The sequence below is a fragment of the Lathyrus oleraceus genome, chromosome 2 (assembly GCF_024323335.1).
Source record: "Lathyrus oleraceus cultivar Zhongwan6 chromosome 2, CAAS_Psat_ZW6_1.0, whole genome shotgun sequence".
Classification (NCBI taxonomy): domain Eukaryota; kingdom Viridiplantae; phylum Streptophyta; class Magnoliopsida; order Fabales; family Fabaceae; genus Lathyrus; species Lathyrus oleraceus.
The window spans coordinates 364,811,480-364,836,019 of NC_066580.1; the positions used below are offsets into that span (position 1 = coordinate 364,811,480).

The 24,540-nt window shown below is 39.3% G+C and overlaps 1 non-coding gene across 1 annotated transcript; it reads right to left on the reverse strand.

Moving 5' to 3' along the window:
• Nucleotides 1-5,185: 5,185 nt before the first annotated feature.
• Nucleotides 5,186-5,292, reverse strand: LOC127124969 (small nucleolar RNA R71). The gene has a single exon (XR_007804439.1). It is a non-coding gene; the product is annotated as a small nucleolar RNA R71 (small nucleolar RNA).
• Between the last annotated feature and the right edge of the window lie 19,248 nt (nt 5,293-24,540).

Sequence of the window (24,540 nt, forward strand, 5' to 3'; positions counted from 1 at the left end):
CCTCGCGTAGGCGAAACCTACATTATCCGATACTAGTCTTGATGAGTGCTAAAACCTGGAAAGCATAAACTTAATATTTAATTTGAGGGAATTTGCAATTATTCTGATCTCACCGACTTATTTATCATATAAATCGTCTCTCACATGCATCAACATACATTCACATGCATCAACATACATAATGAAACAGTTATGGCCCCTAGCGCAATTGTTCTCCCAAGCCAATGAGAGAACCTAAGCTAACCTAATAACGATCTAAGCTTCTCCAAGCAAGATCTTCAAGGTTGTCCTCCTTAGATATTTTATTCTTCTCTTTCTTCATAACATTACATTACATAAAAGAAACTCGTTTTACATACGAGGGAGTGAGAAGAGAAAATAAGTTACATTAAGAGATTAAAAGAGAGGCACGACACGCAAGGGGGCAGCGCCCCCTTGCGGGGTTGTAGGAGCAGCGCCCCTGACCGAAATTTTTAATGAACAATTCATTTGAAATCGACACCGTTTTTCGCATCAACACTTGATACTTTAAAGCACAAATCTTGCGCAGTCACAACCCTAATCGCATAACTCTTTGACAACACAGCCCTTGTGCCGTCGTTAACCCTAATGCACCAATTTCAGACCGTCAAACACACCTCGATTGTTGATTCAGTATAATTGATCAACACGTCATTGCTTCACCATACTAATGTCGGATCAAGAAGCAAACGACCATTGATCGCTCAAAGGAAAACAACCATTAAGTGTTTGAATGAACGAAACAGAAACAGTATATCATATATACCGTATTTTGCATCAGGATTACTTATATCATATATTTAACTTGATCGATCTCAATTGCATAACCTATGAACGATCGATGTATCGCTGCTTCACCATACTAATGTCGGATTCCGAAGCATAGTCAACATCAATCATCCAAATCCTACACACATGATGCCAAATTTAATTACTCGTAAGAGCGATCCATAACGCAGTGGAATTTAAAATTTCTCCTTTAGTGATCCTTACGAATGGGCATAATCAGTGATAGAATCGTTACCTCTTGTGGCGATTGTAACCTTTGATGTAGATCTACGGAGCGATCACAAACGTTGAACGATGACAACGCCACTACTCAGCCCACACGAACGGATTCCTTCAATCTCAGTGCTAGCTGCTACGAATGAAGGCTTTGAGTGTGAGAGAGAGAAACGAAATTCCAACTGCACAAATGCTTCTACACAAGGGTTCTATTTATAGAACCACTTGTGTGGGCTACAAGCTAAAAAAAGCCCACTCAAGTGTATGTGGCCCATATCTTATAATATGCCAAAATCACTTAAGCGCGTGGTACCTTACCATATTTCATATTCTACTTAAGTACATCGTACCTTACAATGTTCTACAATTGAATTAAGTGCACCGTACATTACGGTATTCCTTAGTTACTTTATCTCTCACCAATCCGTCCTTTTGTGTGTGACCCTGTAGGTTTTCGTGGCATTGGCAATTATATTAAATCACGTATTTAACATAATAAATAGTGAGCGGTATCTAGAAACACATCACTGCTACCCAAGACACGAAAATGTCATGTGATCTGACAAATTCTATTGTGATAATACTTATGTGTACAATTACCCTTTTGCCCTTATGTCTATATTGAACACAAGGCATAGATCGTGTCATCTTTGTCCAGTTCAGTATTGGGCCCATAGACATTTATCCTGTTACGCAGGATGGGAAAATTCCATGTAGGTCACTCATGTCCCTTAGCATGCTTCGTGGAGTACCCATCAATTGTCTTTATGGTCATCCAGTTACGGACAATGTTTGATCAGCAATAAGGCACTCGACTCTACATCTAGGGTCTATAGTGGTTTCAGGTCGAAGGGTGGTATACACCATTATCACCATGAGAATAACTTATGACACTTTGCATAATATTCTATATAGTATTCTCATAGCGGGTCAATCCAGTATAAATATTACTCTTAATATTCATACCTATGTTTAAGACTTGATAACTTTTTATCCATGATCCATGAGATGTGATCATCAGTCTATATACATAATAGTCTTAATGCTTTAATGTTATCCCACTTCACAATAAAGCTCGACTATGGATACTTTAAGAGTAGTATCCTTATGTTTAATGTGATCTCATGATTAAGTCACACTTGATACATTAAACGGACTATCTATTCTAGGGACTTTATTAGACAAGCATAATAAAGAAAAAGCCTTTTATAATTAATAAATAAATCGATACAAGTACCAAAAGTATTGGCCTCTAGGGCTTACACCAATAGATATTTGTTTTATTATCCTTGATGATATTAACATATATGTATGGATCATACTACTTAAATCCAAGGCTGGAGTTTCTAATCATGTTCAAAACTTCATTACCCTCATTAAAAACGAATTCAAAACTTGTCCCAAATACATTAGAACATATAATGGTCCATAATTTTGAACTCCACAATTTTATATGACCAAGGGCATTATACACCAAAAATCATGTGTAGAATCTCCTCAAAAAAATGGACGAGTTGAAAGAAAACATCAACATATTCTGAATGTAGGTAGAGCTTTACTTTACCAATCCAAACTTCCTAAACACTTTTGGTTATATGCAATACCATATGCTACTTATATCATCAATAGGATAAATAATCCTCTCCTTTGTTGGTGTAAGCCCTAGAGGCCAACACTTTTGGTACTTGTATCGAATTATTTATTAATAATAAAAGGCTTTTTCTTTATTATGTTTGTTTAGTAAAGTCCCTAGAATAGTTAGTCTGTTTAATGTATCAAGTGTGACTTAATCATGAGATCCCATTAAACATAAGGACATTATTCTTAAAGTATCTGTAGTCAAGCTTTTTTGTAAAGTGGGATAATGATGACACTGAATTTCACCGTATTTTCGACTCCGTTTTCACATGCATTTTAGTAGTTTTATTGTTATTTTGTTGTGTTATTACTATGTTTCTCTTTGTTTTTAGGTTTTTACTTTAATCGGAGCCCCGATCGAGAAAAGGAGTGAAAATGAGCTAAAAAGACTAAAATTCAGCATTTTGCACTTGTGGCTCCCACTGTGGCTGGCGCCATAGGACCAGCCATGACGTGTCACAACTCAACTTCCCTCAACTGTCATGTTCCCCACTACTTCCACTAAGGCGCCACAATTTGGCCTTATGGCGGGCGCCATGGACTTGTGGCGGGCGCTACAAGAAGAAAAGTTTTCCCTCACAATTTCAAACTGAAGGGCATCCTTGTCATTTCCATCATTTTACTTGCCTATAAATACAGACTCGTTTTCATTTGTTTAATCATCCAAACTTAGAGTAGATGCAAACATAGAGCAAACTTAGTTTCACTTAGGCATATATTCAGTATTTTAAAGTGGTAATCGCTTCGCATTAGGGTGTTACCACAATTGTGTAATCAAGTCTGTGATCGAGTCTGTAATCGAGTTTGGAGCACTTTGGAAGGAAGTTAATCATGCCGCCATTTTCATTTCGCTTTGTATTTTATTCAACCCTCCGATTGGAGCAGATTTGTATTGCCTTACCTTTATCTATTTATTTCCCGCACTGTCTTTACTTTATTTATTTCTTGCACTAGCTTTACTTTATTTATTTCCCGCACCGTCTTTACTTTATTTATTTCTCGCACTCGCTTTACTTTATTTTATTTTCCGCACTCGCACTACTTTTATTTATTTTCCGCACTCGCTTTACTTTATTTATTTTCCGCACTCGCACTACTTTTATTTATTTTCCGCACTCGAACTACTTTTATTTACTTTCCGCACTCGCACTACTTTTATTTAAATTAAACGCACCTTTACTTTACCATGTCTAACTAAATCTATAAGGTTAGAATGTAAGGATCGTAATTGAACCGATAATCCGTACAATTGTTCGTAGAAACACTTAAGGGCTATTTTGACTTTCAACTTAAGTTTTCCCGCACTTAAATTCCGTTGGGTAAGATCGAAAGTCGTCCAACGTCTATCTAAATTTAATTGTTTTTAACTATTTCAAATACAGCGAAAGCGCTTTGTTTAGTTCATTAGGAGTTTTTAACTTAAGAAGAAAGGAGATTTTAAAACTATTTTCGGACGCATTTATAAGTTTAGATTCTGGTTCGTGAGAACCTCTTTTGGTTAAGAAATCCAGGTTAAAATACTTTTCAACTTAGTCAAGATACTATATTTCTTAAAAATAGGTTTACTACTCTAACGCAATGCGCGCCTTTTTATAAGTGACAATAAGAGGGTTTGATTAGGGAGTACAACTCGGTTCTGAATACGCGAAAGCGACAGTTCCTGTTAAATTGGTTCTTTTCAAAGTAGGAAACACTGCCCATAAATAATTCTATTAGCAAGTACTTGGATTATCAATTGATTATGTGAATTACATTCGACCCTGTCTTTATTAATTGAACTTTATTCAACACTTTACTTTTCATTGCACGCTCTAAAAACCCCTATTTTGATTACCTTTGATAAACACCATAACAATAGATAACGATAGAGTGACACTTGGTCTCTGTGGATTCGACAATCTTTTATATTACTCTGACGCGTTTGTATACTTGCGAAAAGCATGCATCAAGTTTTTGGCACCGTTGTCGGGGACCAATTTCGTCAAATTTCATACCCTATTGTTTTATCGTTTAGACTTAGGCTATTACCCGCCGGTCAATGCGAAAAGCTCGCAGCACCGAAAGCTTAGTATACCCTCTGGCGGAACCTGAACGTTACGCTTGCGCACGTTTATTTTTCCATAGAATTAGGAGAGCTATGGCCGAAGATCAAAACCAAATACCTCTTAAGGACTTCGCCCAACCATCCAACGAAGAACCTAGTTCTAGTATAGTAAACCCAACCATCCCAGCTAATAATTTCGAACTTAAACCTTCCCTGTTGCAACTAGTGCAACAGAGACAATTCGCAGGTCTCGCTACTGAGAACCCAAACCAACATTTAAAAATCTTTCTCCAATTAACAGAAACTTTTAAAACCAATAAAGCTTCTCTTGAGGCAATCCGTTTAAGATTATTCCCTTTTTCCCTCAGAGATAAAGCCCTATCATGGTTAGATTCCCTTCCACCCAATTTCATTACGACTTGGGATAACCTTAGAAGAGTATTCCTTGATAGATACTTTCCCCCAAGTAAGACCGCCGTTCTTCGAAACCACATAACTAGATTTACTCAGAACCAAGGAGAATCGTTGTTCGAAGCTTGGGAGAGATATAAAGAGCTGTTAAGAGCATGCCCACATCATGGTTTAGAAAATTGGTTAATCATTCAAACCTTCTATAGTGGACTTCACTATAACACTAAGATGACCATCGACGCTGCCGCAGGCGGTGCGCTGATGAACAAACCTTATCCTGAAGCTAGTGCCCTCATCAAAGATATGGCTCAAAACCATCAATCACGAGGAGTCGAACGAGTGACAGTTGAGAAGAAGGAAGCCCAAGGAGGAGTGCATAAACTAAGATCTATAGACATGATGCAAGCTAAAATGGATGCATTAGCCCTAAAGGTCGAGCATATGTGCATAAACCCGAATACTGTAGCCGCAGTTTCGTCGGATTGTGAGATATGTGGAACCAAAGGACACCAATCTGCAGAATGCAGTCTATTAAACGAAACCCACTCTGAGAAAGTGAACTACACCCAAGGGAGCCCATATTCGAATACCTATAACCCTGGATGGAGGAATCACCCGAACTTCTCCTATAAAAACAATAACCCTATCCAAAATAATGCACCTCCGAGACAAACTGGTTATCAAGCCCCAAGACCAAATCAACCTATGCAACCTGTACCACCAAAGCCGAGCCTTGAGAAAATTATGGAAAATTTTATCACTGCTCAAACCCAACAAAACAAAGAGTTCATGAACCAAAACATTCATGTTAACTAACTGATTACCCAGTTAGGAACCGAGGTTGACCAAATAGTTACTCATACCAAGATGCTTGAAACCCAGATCTCTCAGGTAGCTTTAAACCAAGCCCCTCAGACCACACCTGGAGGACAGTTTCCTGGACAACCTCAACAGAATCCGAGAGGACAAGCCAATACCATTACCCTACGAAGTGGGAACACTTATGATGAGCCACCAAACCCAAGATTGAGCAAACCCGAAACTTCTAAGGAATATACCAAACCCCCGGACAAAGTAAAGGAACCTGAAAAACAGGAAGGTCAAGAAAAAGGAGAAAAACCTAAAGATAAAACTTACGTACCACCCCCATAATATAAACCACCTATACCATATCCGCAAAGACTCAAATAAACCCAGATCAATAACCAATATCAGAAATTTATTAAAGTTATAGAAAAACTTCATGTAGAAATCCATTTCACAGAAGCCATCACCCAAATACCTTCTTATGCAAAGTTTCTCAAAGACATCCTTACCGACAAACGTAGACTTGACGATCCGAAGCCCTTGGAATGTAATTCCATTTGCGAGAATAAATTAGCCAAAAAAGATAAAGATCCTGGAAATTTCTCCATTCCTTGTCTTTTGGGTAGTCATGTCATCGAAAAAGCTTTTCTAGACTTAGGAGCTAGTGTGAGCTTAATGCCTTTAGCAGTTTGTGAGAGGTTAAACTTAGGAGAATTACAGCCTACTAAGATGTCACTTCAATTAGCCGATAGATCTGTCAAGTATCCGATAGGAATTTTAGAAGATGTCCCTGTTAGGATAAGTCAGTTATTTATCCCTATTGATTTTGTTGTCATGGACATTAAAGAGGACAATGATATACCAATGCTTCTAGGTAGACCATTCTTATCAACTACAGGAGCCATAATAGATGTCAAGAGAGGAAAGTTGACCTTTGAGGTAGGTGATGAGAAAATAGAATTTATACTTTCGAAATTTCTTATGGCACCTGTGATGGGAGACGCATGTTATGCCTTAGATATCATTGATGAATGCGTTAGGGAATTATAACAAGAAGAAATCATAAAAATAATTAAGTTACCATCAACTCTCATAATGGAAGATGATGACTTTAAGAAACCCTACATCGATGATAACCTTTACGAATGTTTATCCCTTACCCCAGATCCTATGCCATACCCTAAGAAACCAACCTTAGAACTTAAGGAACTGCCTAAGAATCTGAGATATGAGTTCCTCGATGAAGAGATGAACCGTCCAGTTATAGTCAGTGCTACCTTGAGCCAAGAGGAAACATATCAACTTTTAGACGTTTTACGAAGATATCCCTCAGCCTTAGGATATAATATCTCTGACCTGAAAGGTATAAGCCCATCCGTATGCATGCATCGGATTTCGCTCGAAGAAGATTCAAAACCCTCCAGAGAACATCAGAGAAGAATACACCCTATAATGAGCGATGTTGTTAAAAAGGAAGTTCTTAAGTTACTTGAGGCAGGTATAATCTATCAGATCTCAGACAGTAAGTGGGTGAGCCCTGTGCATATAGTACCTAAAAAGGGAGGCATCATAGTCGTACAAAACGATAAAGGCGAACATGTAGCAAAACGGTTAGAAGGAGGATGGCAGATGTGTATAGATTATAGAAAATTAAATAAAGCAACCAGGAAGGATCATTTCCCTTTACCATTTATAGACCAGATGTTGGAGCGTCTAGCCAGACACTCTTACGTCTGCTATCTAGATGGATGCTCTGGATTCTTCCAAATACCTATCCACCCCGAAGATCAAGAAAAAACTACCTTTACATGCCCTTATGGAACTTTTGCCTACAGACGAATGCCATTCGGCCTCTGTAATGCCCCAACTACTTTCCAACGCTGCATGATGTCAATATTTGTAGATTACCTAGATGGTATCATGGAAGTGTTTATGGATGATTTCTCGGTTTGCGGACTTGATTTCCACAATTATCTTGCTAACCTTGAGAAAATCCTGGAGAGATGCGTGGAGGTGAACCTCGTGCTAAACTGGGAAAAGTGCCATTTCATGGTGACCGAAGGAATTGTTTTAGCACATATAGTTTCCGAAAAAGGTATAGAGGTAGATAGAGCTAAGATAGAAGTTATAGAAAACCTAAAACCACCCAAAAATATCAGAGAAGTCCGAAGTTTTCTTGGACACGCTGGATTCTACCGGCGTTTTATCAAGGACTTCTCCAAAATAACTAAACGCTTAACTGGACTTTTAATGAAAGATGCTGAATTCATTTTCGATGAAAAATGTAATGAAGCATTTAATCTTTTAAAGCAAGCATTAGTATTAGCACCTATTATGAAACCCCCTGATTGATCAGAACCTTTTGAGATAATGTGCGATGCTAGTGATTATGCGGTTGGAGTCGTTCTAGGACAAAGGAAAGATAAAAAATTACATGCAATACATTATGCCAGTAGAACCCTAGACGCTGCCCAACTTAACTACGCAACAACTGAAAAGGAATTACTCGTTGTAGTCTTCGCTATAGACAAATTTGGATCTTATCTAGTAGGAGCAACAATTATAGTTTACACCGATCATGCTGCCATTCGTTACCTATTAAGTAAAAAAGATGCCAAGCCTGGGTTACTCCGATGGATTCTGTTACTACAAGAGTTCGATTTTGATATAAGAGATAAAAAAAAGGCACTGAAAATGCAGTGGCCAATCACCTTTCTAGGCTAGAACATCTAAAACCATAACTAGTACCCATAAATGATGATTTCGCCTATGATAGACTGATAGCTAGACTAGAAACCATTGAAGACGATAACCTAGGCCCTCATGAGCTCCCAAAATACCTTAGCAATAAGTAGCGTACCCTGGTATGCAGACTTCGTTAATTACCTAGCTGCTGATATCATACCCCCTGATCTTGACTACCACCGCAAGAAGAAATTCTTCCACGATGTGAGAAACTTCTATTGGGACGAACCACTCCTTTTCCTAAGGGGTAAAGATTGCATTTTTCGTTTTTGCGTTCCAGAAGAGGAGGTAAATAGTATAATAGAGCATTGTCACTCTGCACCCTATGGTGGACATGCGAGCACCTCTAAGACATACACCAAGATTCTTCAAGCTGGCCTATTCTGGCCTACCATGTGGCGTGATGTCTATGCTTGCATTGTCAAATGTGATAGATGCCAACGCACTGGAAACATTTCAAGGCGTGACGAAATGCCTCTAAGAAGCATTCAGGAAGTAGAACTCTTTGACGTATGGGGTATAGATTTCACGGGACCTTTCCCACCATCCTTAGGAAACATGTATATCTTAGTAGTTATAGACTACGTGTCTAAGTGGATTGAAGCTATAGCTGCACCCACAAACGACACTAGGGTGGTGATTAAGCTATTTAAAAACTATATTTTCCCTAGATTTGGAACACCACGTTTAGTTATAAGCGATGGAGGATCACACTTTATATCGAGAATATTTGATAAACTTTTAAGAAAATATGGAGTTAGGCATAGAGTAACAACACCATACCACCCACAGAGTAGTGGCCAAGTAGAAGTATCCAATAGGGAGATAAAACAAATCCTAGAAAAAAACGTTTCTATCTCTAGGAGAGACTGGTCTCAGAAGCTTCAAGAAGCATTATGGGCCTACCGAACGGCTTTTAAAACCCCTATAGGAACAACTCCCTACCAACTAGTTTATGGAAAATCTTGTCACTTACCTTTCGAATTAGAGCATAAGGCCTATTGGGCCATTAAAACTTTGAATTTAGACTACCTGACCGCTGGAGAAAAGCGTATCCTTGACATTCACAAACTAGAAGAACTTAGGCAATCTGCCTACGAGAATGCAAAAATATACAAAGAGAGAACAAAAGCCTGGCACGATAAAAGAATAGTAAAGAAAGACTTCAATATAGGCGACCCTGTTCTCCTCTTCAACTCTAGGTTACGACTCTTCCTAGGGAAGTTACGCTCAAGATGGACTGGCCCTTTCGAAGTACCCAAGATTCTGAGATCCGGAGCCGTAGAAATCAAGAACGGAACCTGTAGTTCATTCATTGTAAATGGACAAAGATTGAAGCTCTACGAAGGAGGAGACATTCCAACAGACTACTCAAGCCACACTCTGATTGATCCACCAATTCCTACTACTACAGGTGTATAAATTCTGATCGTCAATCTAATGACGTTAAACAAGCGCTGCTTGGGAGGCAACCCATGGTTTTTATTTTATTTGACCTTTTTGCATTTATTTATTTTAATTTTATTATATTTTCATCGAGACTAAATATTTGAATGGTTTGTATTTTCAGGATCCCTTTTCCTAACTTTTACAGGATGCAGGACTTCGACGATATGCACGTAGCCTATAGAGATGATGCTCAAAGAGAGCGTTATATAGCTCTTTATCAGCGCCATATGGCGCCCACATGCTATCCAGATCAGCACTGCATGGAAGCCCTGGGTATCGAGCCGAGTATCCGATTTCTGAGCCACCAGCTCCATTGGGACGAGTTCGCTGACGACCTGAGTATCCTCAATTCATTTGATTATGACCCGTACTCTGGACCGGATGGGTATGCTGCTTTCAAGCTCTTTGGAGTTGAGTACTCTTTCAGCCAGAAAGAGTTCGGTGACCTATTGGGTTTCCAGACCACTCCTGACGCTATCCCTGAGACACCTATGGGATATTTTCTGGGTAAGGAGGTGGAAAAGTTCTGGAGTGATATATCAGGTGGAGGGAGCCAGGATCCTTCTACGCAGCTGTCCCAGGCTATACATAACCCTGCTTTTAGATACTTCCAGATGATACTGGCACATTCCTTCCTAGGAAGACCGATGCTGAGACATTACTGAGTGAGGAGGAGATCTTCCTACTATTTTATGCATCCCAGTCTCGCCCAGTAGCATGTGGGAACTTTCTATTGTGTGGCCTCAGCGGTGTTTCCAGATCGACCGAAGGAGCCATTCATGTAGGAGGGATCATCACACAGATTGTTATCGCTTTAGGTTTATCTCGCAAGCTGTTACATCTCCGGACCTACTGTGGGTACACTACCATGGATATCGACTTTTGCTTAACCAGAGGGTTGATGAGGAGATCCTCCTTCCACCCAAGTTAGTTCAGATTGTTGGTCGATAGCGAGGCGATTCATTATTTTACACTACCTGATCCTTCGATGACTAGTGTGCATGATCCAGCTAACTGGAGTTATGCCTTTGAGGGCCAGGGAGAGACTATCGAGGAGCCGAGATCCCCACCTATTGCTGAGTATACCCCGACACCGCCTTCGCCCAGGATCTGATCTCACACACGCTACCGAGGCCGACTGTTTATACCAAGAGATCACAGAGCTTAGGCAGGAGATAGCCATTCTCCGTGGATCCACTCAGGAAGACGAACCCCCTACTATATGATCTTACCATCTCATTTTATTTTGTCTCTTTTATGCTTATATTTTTCGCATTTACATAACTTATTTTATATCATTGCATTTGGGATATTTTCTTAACTATGTTAGCACATTGATATTTCTACAATTATATATATATATATATATATATATATATATATATATATATATATATATATATATATATATATATATATATATATATATATATATATATATATGTTTTATGTTTGTTTATTATATTTTTATTTTTATTATAGTTTAGTTATATTAATTGTTTATTTTTTTTTCTAATGTTTAAATTTTATTTTTTTATAAAATTATGCAAGCCTTATGTTAATAGGAAATTACAAGACAAAAGCTATCCGGACCCCCCAACCAAAAAGACAACGAGAAGCCCAAGCCAAAATGACCAAAATCCGGCCCAACCGAATTTTGCCTTGTGGCGCCCGCCATAGATGCTGTGGTGCCCGCCACAACGTCTGTATAAGCTCGGGGCAGACTCCATTTCTTCACCATTTTCACACCTTAAAACCTTCAAACCCCATTTTTCCACCTTGCAAAGACGCCCTTGAACCCCACAAAAGCTCATACATTTCCCATCTTCACACCATACAAATCATTTTCCCAACTTCCATTTTCATTTTCATCCGTCAAATCTCATAAAAATCCCACCTTTTTACAAACCCATTTCATCTTCTTAATCACATTACAAGAGCTACATAATGGAGTTCAATGGATTTATCCTTCGTCAAGGGAAACCGGGTGATAGGCAAAGGAAGAGTATCAAACGGTTGCAAAATTGGGAGATCCTCCCGACAAGGTATGTTGATGAAAATTGTCTCTACACTTTGGGTATCTACCATAGCATTTTTTATTTATTAGATAATTTAGGCTTGCATGCTATCTTTTCAAACAAAGAACCTACCTATGAGCGATTGACAATCGAATTTTTAAGTTCTTTAATCTATATTGTCAATCCTAACACTGCTAGCACAATTGGTACTGTCCGATTTAGAATGTTTGCTATTGAATATGAATTCAGTACCGACGAACTAGCAGGCTTGTTAGGAATCCCTCATGGGGACGGTGCTATTTGTGAGGCCCCTTTGGATTCAGAGTGGTCGGTCGAGGTGTTTTCCTTCTGGCAGAGATTGTCAAACACTTCAATAAATTCTTTTGAAGGAATTCTTGCCTCGACCATCCATAACCCGACCATCAGAGCTTTTAGATATCTGTTGGCATGTACTATTTTTGGCCGGGAGAATCCAAACAAGGTCATTGCTAGAGAGCTTCTATTTTGCAAGGAAGCCTCACAAATAGAAGAATTGATTCGGTCCCGTTCATGCTCGCGCATATGGCTTTAACTTTAAATAAAGCGGGACCGATTATTTTCGGAGGACTCATTACGTCTATTGCTCGAGCGCTTAACCTGAACAATGAGATAGCTACCCTAGATCCCTTACCTCCTCGCACAATCAACCTAAAATTTCTGAGAGATATGAAATTGTGCCGATTGAGGAGAGAAGGAGGCTATGTACTTATGGTTCATTGTGTAGCTATCCCATCTGTTGTCTTACCATGCACTAGACGTACTGATGTATGTGATGAAAGGAATTGGACCTACGTTTTAGATGCTCCACCTATTTTGGGTCCACTTCCTCCTAATGTTCCTTATGAGGAGGGACACGACACTGATGAAGAATATGATCGGCGAGAGCGATCTCCCGTACCTAATGTGTCCCCCCATCATCCTTCTCCACCACACACCGCACCATCTTCTTATTTTGCAGGTTCTACTCCTGGCTTCTATATTACATAGGAGATGTGGCGTGACCACATGGCTAGAGAGCAAAGGCGTGACGACCTACTCTCTACCATCCAACAACAACTGGCGGATAACATGAGCTTCATGCAAGAACCGCAACGGAGGACAGATAGATCCTATGACACTGTTTTATAGTCCCTGCTAACGATCACAAATACGCAAGCCCGTCAGCAACAATACCATCATCAACATACTGCACTCATCGAACCCACTCAAGGTTCCATTTTGGGTAACCTTCGAGAGGTGAGGATTGCTCAGGATGCCTTACAGGCCAGGATGGATCAGAGAGACCGTCGTCGTACCCGATCCCGTCGTCCACCTCAGGATGGCGAAGGCACCAGTGGTCAGCAGTAGGATGTCAGGTGACTCTCCCCTTATCTTATTTCGAAACATTGGGGATAATGTTCGATTTAAGTGTGGGAGGAGACTTTATCGCTTTTCTTTATCGCTTTTCTTTGCTGTTTTCAGTTAGTTTGCTTATTTTCTTTGTTGTTTTTAGATAGTTTGTTTATTTATTACTTTTTAGTTGCTTATTCTGCTTATAGTGTTTTAGATAATGCATGAGTCTGATGAGTCACTAGTATAGTGTATCTTTAGTACAGTCTATTCTCCCCATTCCTTTAACCCTACCAAAATTTTTTTGCAAAAGAAAACAATGTTATTCTGAAAGTTTTTGGGTTTTAAAGATGGGTTTGAGTAAGGATGCGGTGACTTGGGAGAACTTTTTGAAACATCAGTATTGTTTTAGCACCATAGACTTCGTAAATATAGGAATCATTCCCGAAACCCCATATACCATGGCCTTAATCATCATTTCAGTATAAGTCCTCAGTAGTTTATCCCAGCAGTCAGCTCCGACCTATGCATCCTTTACGTAGGGGACCGATGAACATAAGTGAATGATCCAGTGAAATAAATAAATAAAAGAAAGCAAAAAGGCAAATCCGGTATAGGTGACCCTCACAAAGTCATTTAAACCAAAGAGTTATAAAAATTTTCTACAAAAAGAAAAAGAAAAACTTACCCGTTGTTACTTGGTTCAGAGGTATCTGGCGCTGAACTCGGTAGGGCGGATTACGATCCGATCCCCCACAACTGCAGTTAGGTCAAATAAAAGGGTTTACACAAATTTATGTTCCAGGAACCCCATGTTTGGATCATAATCACTAACAGGTCACTCTGCTATGAAGCATGTACGAATAACGGGCTTAATGTGATTGCACCTGAATGAAAAGGACACAAAAAGAGATGAAGAGGCAGGCCTAGGTATTGTGGGATAATATGGGTTGGTTAATCCAGGAATAAAGTTTATGTCCATGTTTGCGGAATAGTGTTATCATGATACCCTTAGTTCACTCAGTTAGTACCTATCACTGCATCCCAATTTGAACTTAGAAATCTTTCTAGCCCGAATCACTCGTTGACACTTGTTCTTCTTCTATGAGCTTTTAGTGTTTTGCTTGAGGACAAGCAAGGGTTTAAGTGTGGGAGAGTTTGATGACACTGAATTTCACCGTATTTTCGACTCCGATTTCACATGCATTTTAATAGTTTTATTGTTATTTTGTTGTGTTATTACTATGTTTCTCTTTGTTTTCAGGTTTTTACTTTAATCGGAGCCCCGATCGAGAAAAGGAGTGAAAATGAGCTAAAGAGACTAAAATTCAGCATTTTGCACTTGTGGCTGGTGCCATAGGACCAGCCATGACGTGTCACAACTCAACTTCTCTCAACTGCCACGTTCCCCACTACTTCCACTAAGGCGCCACAATTTGGCCTTATGGCGGGCTCCATGGACTTGTGGCGGGCGCCACAAGAGGAAAAGTTTTCCCTCCCAATTTCAAACTGAAGGGCATCCTTGTCATTTCCATCATTTTACTTGCCTATAAATACAGACTCGTTTTCATTTGTTTAATCATCCAAACTTAGAGCAGATGCAAACTTAGAGCAAACTTAGTTTCACTTAGGCATATATTCAGTATTTTAAAGTGGTAATCATTTCGCATTGGGGTGTTACCACAATTGTGTAATCAAGTCCGTGATCGAGTCTGTAATCGAGTTCGGAGCACTTTGGAAGGAAGTTAATCCTGCCTCCATTTTCATTTCCGCTTTGCATTTTATTCAACCCTCCGATTGGAGCAGATTTTTATTGCCTTACCTTTATCTATTTATTTCCCGCACTGTCTTTACTTTATTTATTTCTCGCACTCGCTTTACTTTATTTATTTCCCGCATTGTCTTTACTTTATTTATTTCTCGCACTCACTTTACTTTATTTTATTTTCCGCACTCGCACTATGTCGCATTACGCGAAAAAACCGGCGGGAAAAGAAAGAAACAACAGAGCCGCCACCGTGCGTTATTTATCCCAAAAGAGGGAAAGGAAACGCTCGAAGTAAACCTAGGAAAGAACATGGTCTCGCGACCAAAGAGAATGGGTTCGGGAGTCGGTTATGCGAAGGGAAGGTATTAGCACCCCTACGCATCCGTCGTACTCGACGGGATCCACGCACAATAGGAAGGAAAAATTGGTTGCTAAAACACTGCTCAAACACACCCACACTGGCTGAAGGAGACAAAAGAAACTGACTGAAACTGACTCGGCAGGACATCGTATCCTGGGCCTACTTAGTCTATCAGGCATAGACATCAGAGTCGAAGTAGTTCGGACTGGGGAAACGACACATGCTCGCTAGGATATCGCATCCTATGCATACGTATCTTCTCGGACGAGAGAAGAATCAGAGCATTCGTAGCTCGGCTGACACGCACACAAACAAACAAAGGCAAAGGCAAACGTGGAGCCTGAATGCCAATTGCTGGACTTATATCAGCATCCGAACCAACAGACACACACTGGAACCCGAATGCCACTCGACGGACTTACATCAGCTTCCAAGCACACAACAACGCAACAAGCTAATAGGGAGTCGGGGACTCGAGCCTATAACTGTCAAGCACACACTCAAACAAACAGACAACGAATTGCTAAGGAGTCAGGCACTCGAGCCTAGCAACTGTCAAACAACTCACACAGAAAAGAAAAAAAAGCGCCCGGAGAGATCAGCTCAATCTCCTGCCTACATACTTCATCTGGTATGAAGATCAGGGCGATGTAGTTCCCCTACGCAGGGACAAAGGACTAGCCTAACCAGATAACAGAGGGAGACACAACACTAGGGAGACTACGACTCGAGCCTAGATGTTGTCATGCAAAGTCAACCCTAAGTTAAGGTTTCTAGCTAAATGGCACAAGGGCCAACCTATCCTAGACAAGGCTTGCACAGGAAGCAAGCCACACACACACCTAACTTGCACAGGAAGCAAGGAGGGTCTCGATTGCAACTAGGGCAAGAGAAAGGGGAGGTCTCAGTCGCAACGAGGGCGAGAGAAAAAAAAAGGTCTCAATCGCAACGAGGGCGAGAGAAGAGAATTAGCGTTAGTTGTTAGTCAAACTCGACAAGACATCGCATCTCGTGCCTACGTATCTCATCTGGACATGAGAATCAGAGTTGCCGTAGTTCGGCTACGGAGGGACAAAGGTCTCGATTGCAACTAGGGCAAGAGAAAGGGAAAGTCTCAATCGCAACGAGGGCGAGAGAAAGGAAAGGCTCGATCGCAACGAGGGCGAGAGAAAGAATCGCAACGAGGGCGAGAGAAAGGAAAAGGCTCGATCGCAACGAGGGCGAGAGAAAGGATCGCAACGAGGGCGAAAGCAAACAAGGATTAGTCTAAACTAAACCTAACTTGCACAGGAAGCAAGTCAAACAAACATGCAAGCACAGGTAGCACACACTATACACAAGCAAGTGGCTCAAACAAGGGTTAGGTTTTAGTCGAGGGGTCATATCAACCTCAACAAACAAACCTCTGGAACTGGGTGAATGTGCTCTTAACCTTGACATTGAGAGCCAAGGTGAAGCAGATGAAATGAGATGAGGGGTGTGCCTCATTGCTTCTATCCCTGGCCTGGGAGAGCATTTGACAAGAATGTGTGGGTTCAGAAAGTGGGAACCCTTCTACACATTTGATACTGACTCAACTGTGCAATTGCACAAGATCTTGGGTTTTTATCTGTAATGCATCAACACAGTGGTGTGAGCAAAACAGAAGACACACTGAATAGCAGGGGATAGGTTGCTTATCCCTTGGTTCTGCCAATTGCCTCTTCACTTAGGAGGTCTTTGACTCTGTACAAGGACAAATTAAACATACACAAGCATTGCCTCTTAAGGAGGACTTCAGACAGTTGCCTGGCCAAGTAACAGGCCAGGTCTTCCAGACTACATGAAGAAAAAGGAATTATACCTCAAGCAAGTTGCTAAATAGCAAAGCAAAGCAAGTTCAAAGAACTTAAGCAACTAAGGGTACCTGAAATAGTCAAACTAATCAGTACACATTTCAACAGTCAAAACAAAAGGAATTGGGAAACAACAGTCAACACAGAGGGACCAATGTGCAAAGCACAAACTCAAGTCAAATGAGTCATGCCACCTACAAAACAAAGGTTAGCACATGATTTGTAATCAAACTCAATCAAATTTGTATGATCTTTGAGGCATTGTTGCTTAACCTGAAACATAAACTCAATCATAAGCCCAAAAGACCACCAGGACAAGCCTAGGGTCAAAAACAAATGAGAAAGTCAAAACAGCAAATGAAAGTCAACCAAAGTCAAGTTCAAACATTTAAGAAGCAAGCACAATTGGATTCATATTCATATCATGCATCATCATCATTTCATGAGCAAGAGAAACCAAAGCATTGTAAACAGAAGCTCAAAGATGTCAACAGAATGACTTGCATCAAAAGTCAACTCAAACATTTTCAAAAATCATCAAATAAATCATACTCAATCCTAACATCTAGCATGGTAAGCATGTCAAATTTCATTGCATTTGGACAAGTGGAAGGCAGTCAATGAAAATCATAAAGTCAAAGCAAATTCCAGCATGCACAAAGAAGTCAAATAAACATGGGTCAACTTCAAAAAATCATAACTAAATGAAAACAGATGAGAAATGAATGGGACCAACACCAATGCAAAGCTCAATATGTCTAGTATGCACATGTAAAATTCCATGATCATCCAATAAAGCATGAGAATTTCCCAAATGAAATGGCAAGGTGTATCACACAAAGTCAACAATTGACCAGGCAGGGAAGAAAAAAATCTCAAACAAATAGGAAATGGCACAATTAATTCCAGGAAAAATCACAAGTTAACTAGACATATGAAATGAGGTTCATGCAAAATTTGGGGTCAATTGGAGGTCAGGAAGCATGTCAACAAAAATCATGAAATTGCATATCATTGGTGTGACACAAATTGTCACACCCTACTTCAAAAATTCATATCTCACAAACCACATATGATAAATTCAAAAACTCTACATCAAAACAAGCATGAATGAGTGTAGATTAACCACAAAAAATTTCAGAATCATTGGATACATCCTCATCATTTCACAAGGTTTTTGGCAAAAGGTATCAAATAAGCATACATGACAAAAAACCTAAAGCCATTAAAAATCCAGACAACCAAAAATTCAGCAAAAATCATGATAAAATAGTAGACATTCAATAGGACATGATGCAAAAAATTCCATGATTTTTGGAGTTGAAACGAGTGAGAAATGAATTTTAGAAGTTGAGTGATCAAATTGGAATAACATGAATACATAGCATGGTATGGCAAGTCAAAGGTGGTTGACCGAATGGCACAAAGGTAATTAAGCGCATCACTAATCTAAACGCATCGTTTAGGGCAAGGCAACCAAATGTTTTCATTGGTTGATGGCTTAATGAAACAGTAACAGGGCCAATCGATGTTCATGTTTTCTGGGTTCAAAACCCTTAGGGTTTATGCAACAGCAACTCAACTTCATGTTATCACCAACATCAAAAACAAAATTCAAACAAAATGCATCAGCAGCATGGCAGTAGAAATGGTGATATCATGCAACAAAAACAACAACAGTAGCCAACACACATGCATACGTGAAACTGGATTTCTGGAAAAAACATTAGGGTTTCAACAGCATAGCAGTAACAGCTTCATCACCTTCAGCAAATCGAATTTTTCAACATGCTCAGAAACAGAAATTGCTTACACCATCGTGATCATCAAACAGCACACATACATATTCCATCATTCATTTACATTATAACACTCTAGATAGCATGAATCAAGCAAAAACCATCATGAGCATGAAACTTTGAAGTCAAAAATCTCTCAGCACAAGCAAGCAAAATATACGATTCAAAGCACACAATACTCAGCAATGCAAGGACTACACATGGCATGGCAAAGTTTTGAGAAAAGGATTGGTCGAAACCTTACTTGATTTGGAAGAAAAATGTGAAATCGTTGTTGTTCTGATGATGTTGGCTCGAACAGATGTCCACAATGCTTGATAATGATGGATAGTTGGAGAGGCTCAGCTCAAAACATTCAAATCCAGCTTAAATCAAGTTTGGCCATTGGAGATGCTTGAAGAAAACAGAACATGAAATGAAGTTACAGCTAAGGTTCGATGCTTGAAAAAGCTTCCCAATGGTGACCAGGTGATGAAGAAATCAGTGAATGCCCGGGCTCTCTTGAGTTTTAACAGAAAAATGCAAGTATGTCAAAATGCAAAATGAGAGAGCAAGAGAGTTTCTGTGCGATGGAGGCTGCTACTAGGGTTAGAATTTGCTGAAAAATGTCTTTATATTCATCTGTTTAAGGTTGGTAATGAAGGTGTTAATCTTGTTTAACTTATTTGAACCAATTTGCTAATTTTGCATTTTTGACCAAATGGTGGTATGTGGTAGCAAGCTGCACGAATTTTGGGCCTTGGCAAGTCTCAAATGACATTCTAAATCAATTCCAAATGGCCAAATGTGCTGAAAACAATTAATTCAAAAAGTCAACCTTTGGTCAAACTTGAATTTAAATGAAACAAGTCCAAAAATGTCATTTTGATCCATAGATTTTTGGCACATGAAATTTATATTTTTGGAAAGAGGAGATGAAATGTGGTTTGTAGGAAAAAACCCCACCAAAATTGGCCAAATGGTTTGAGAGATATGGCCCTTTGAAGTTCATGAATTTGTGAAAATGATTTGATCATATCTTGACAACCAAACATGGGATTTGAGAGTTCTTGGACTTTTTGAAAATGGGAGAACAAAATATTCAACTTTCATGTTGGGCAAAAATTCATTTGAAGCTTGTATCATGATGTAAGTTGAGGATCAAGAAGTTTCCATTTTTGGCAGTTGAAATTACAGGTCCACTTTCTATTTTGGGAAATTTCTGATTTTGCTTGATTTTCTTCAATGATGTTGATTTCCATGATATGTGAGGCCTATTGGGACATGAATGAGCTCTTTCAAACCAAATCCATCCATTAAAACTATCAAAATCAACCACAGTTGACCAACTTTGACTTTCTAGGGTTTTTGACTGTCTGTGCATGAACTGATAGCTTCTGAACATCCAACCCTAGACTTAAACACTTCAAATGGACCTCCAAGTCATGTGAACTTGTTGGACAAACCCTAGGGCCTTGGCTCCTTGAGAAACAACCTTGCTTGCTTGGTGGACTGATCTCCTGATCAGTTTGACCTAATTCTTGACTTGCTTGCACTTGAGGCAACTGGGGGCAATGCAATGCTATGTGTAGCACCTCAAATTTGCACCTATCATTGTACATATCATCTCATATTAGGTCATAGCATATCATGATACATTGCATAACATTTGCATTGTCCTCAGTTGCCTCAAGAGCCAGCAAGCAAGAATTAGGTCAAACTGATCAGGAGATCAGTCCACCAATCAAGCAAAGGTGTTTCTCAAGGAATCAAGGCCCTAGGGTTTGCCCTACAAGTTCACATGACTTGGAGGTCTTTTTGAAGTGTTCAAGTCAAGGGTGGAAGGCTCAGAGGTCAGCAGTCAATGCATAGCCAGGCAGAAAACCCTAAACAGTCAACAATCAATCAAAGCAGTGGATGGTGGCCATTCTTGTGGAATTTGGGCACCATGGTCAACAATCAAGAGTTCATTTGTCTTGGGACATCATTTGAAGTCAAAGTCTCAAGGAATTAGGGTTTGGAATTCATCAGAAGTGCACAGTCAAGTCCAAAACCCTAGAAAGTCAAAGTTGGTCAACTGTGGTTGATTCCTTGGATTTGATGGATGGAAATGGTTTGAAGGAGCTTATTCATGTCCTAATAGGCCTCATATGTCATGGCAATTAACATCATGGAAGAATTTGAAGCCAATCAGAAAATTTTCCAGAAATAGAAAGTGGACCTGTAATTTCAACTGCCAAAAATGGAAACTTCTTGATCTTAAACTTACATCATGATACAAGCTCCAAATGAATTTTTGCCCAACATGAAAGTTGAAGATCTTGTCTTCCCATTTTCAAAAAGTCCAAGAACATCAAAATCCCATGTGTGGTTGTCAAGATATGATCAAATCATTTTCATCAATTTTTGAACTTCAAAGGGCCATATCTCCCAAACCATAAGGCCAAATTTGGTGGGGTTTTTTCCTACAAACCACATTTTTCATCCTCTTTCCAAAAATATGAATTTCATGACCTAAAACCTTGCCAATCAAAATGGCATTTTTGGACCTTTCTCATTTAAATTCAAAGTTTGACCAAACTTTGACTTTTTGAGTTTTTGACTTTTTCTTGATTTGGTCAATTGGGAAATGTTCCATACATCATTTGTGATTTGCTCCAAACCCTAAACCATCATCATATCACCATTTTCCTACCATTTTGGACCAAGGTACAAAGTTGGCATTTTTATGCATTTTGGTTCATTGAGCAAAAACCAGTACAGCATGCTAGTACAGAATAAAAACAGCAAAGCATGATGGTCTGTATGCAGCCTGTAGCAGGCCCAAAAACGTGCAAGATACACCCTCCTTTTCACTTGTGCACACAATGGACAAATATGCAAATGATGCATTTTAAGCAATACAAAGTTGGCAATTAAAAGAGCAGACTTCAAAACAGCATTTGGTAAGGTCCTTCTGCAGCATGCCTAAAGCCCATTTCGACCAGCCTACACCCTCCCTTACTCACTTACATGCTACTTAGCATTTTTGGCATTTGATTCATTTTACATAAAACCAGCTTACCATTTGATTAGTGGAGGTTAAGCAGCATATATAATACATCTTTCTGTCACAAATGAACCCTAATTGACACAGCAGCCAAACCAGAACACTCTCCTCTCTCTCAATTGCAGTTTTGCTCGAGCCACATTTTTGCCAAAAAACTCTCAAAACACCATAAGCTTCCATCCTCAATCCTTCATCTGAGCACCCTTTGGAAGTTGTTTGCAGCCTCAAATCCTTGCTGTAATAGCTCTTGCTCACTCTGTTTTCTTCAACCCCTTCAAATGGCAGATCGTGATTCCCTCAACTCCAAGCATTCTTGAGTTTAAATAGTTTCCTCCTCCATCATTGCAAGGCCAAGGGAGCTTCTGTTTGGGCTTAGAACCTTCAAACAACTGTTGCATCTCCATTTCTCAAAAATCAAGTAAGCTTTCGATTTCAATCATTTGCCCTGCCATAGTATGTTTTTGAAAGGTCTTTTTATGGTGATTCTAGAGAACTAAAGCATGCTTAATTTGGTTGTGTTTTGGCCAAGAAATCTTCATTTCATTTTGTGTGTTCAAACATAATTCTGTTCGATTTACCTTGCTAGCATGGATTTAATGAAATATGATCCCACATTCTTGAAGCCTGATGCTTAATGATGCTGTTAGAGTGTTTAATTTTTAATTCTGGGCATGTTGATTTTTTAAGATGCATGATGATGAATGTTCAAATGCTGCTGTTTGCAACCTGCCCTGCCCAGAATTTCCACGCTTGATTGTTTGTTTGGTTGATTGCTTGATGTCACTTGATGATTAACAATGCCATGCTGTTGTGTTGATTTGTTTGGTTAATGTTTGTTTCAAGATTGAACATGCTGAACACGATTGCCCTGCTTCCAAACCCTAGCTTGTTTCCAAAACCGTGTTTTTGCTTTTATTACTTGTGATTGCCATACTGTTGCCCTGCTGTTTGAGTTAATAATGAACCATGAAGATGAGTGCCCTGTTCATAAACCCCAGGAAAGCCCAGAATTTTTTCCATGATCTTTGCTTGTCTTGTGTCATCTGATGGTGCATAATGACAGTATTCCTTTACCATGTTTGATTGCTGATGCTGGTTATGTTGTTGTTCATGGTTAAGGTTTGAAAATGAGTTGATATTGATGCTGTGTTTAAACCCTTGTCCTGTCCAGAAAGTTGCATGAATTGTTTTGGTTGTTGCTGTTTAAGATTACATGCCTTTGTTCTATTGCTGTGTTGCTCATAAAACCCTGGTTGAATTTATTTCGTGAGGATATGATGAATATGAAGGTGAATACTTGCTGTTGTTGCACAAACCCTAAGCTTCCTTAAACCCTAGCCATTTCCCAGAAACATGGAAAATGATTGGTGGCTGTTTTGAACTTTCTGCATAAGTTACTGTTCTATTGGAAAATGACCAATCCAATTATTTCGTGGCCTGGCCTTAAGCACAGTCGTTTGGATAAGTGGCGTGTTGAATTACAAAAGTGCCATGCGGTCAAACCTTTGACTCATCATTCATCTTATTTTGTTCATGTTTGTTTCCAAATTTCACTCAACTTCAATAATTCATTTCTCATCCAATTCAACTCCAAAAAACATGGGATTTTTTGCATTGTGACCTGTTGGATGTCTAGTATTTTACCGTGATTTTTAATATTTTTTCTGATCATTGGATTTTAATTGGCTCTAGGGTTTGTGTTATGTGACCTCAAATGATACATCTTACCATTTCAATTGTGAAATACTCTTGACATATCCATTGCCTTTGAAATTTTTTGTGATGAAACTAGACATGTTGAACTTTGTTTCCATATAGAGTTTGTGGATTTCCCATTTGTGGTTTGCTGTTTATGATTTTTTGAAGTCATGTGTTACATTTGTTGCTATACCATGATCATGCATTTTCCCTAATTTTGTTCACATGCTTCCTTGCATCCAATTGACCCCATTTTTTGCATGAATGATCCTTTGTATGTCTATTTCATGTATGAATTTTCTTGGAATTAATCTTGCTGTTTTCCATTTGATTGTGAATTTTCTTCCATGCTTGGTCATTTGTTGACTTTTTGTGCTATACATTGCCAAATCTTTTGTGAAATTCTCATACCATATCACATGACCATGAAATTTCATATGTGATAACTAGACTCTTTGAGCTTTGCATTGGTGTTAATCTCATTCATTTCTCTTCTGTTTTCAAATTGATATGATTTTTTGAAGTTAACCTATGTTTGTTGACTT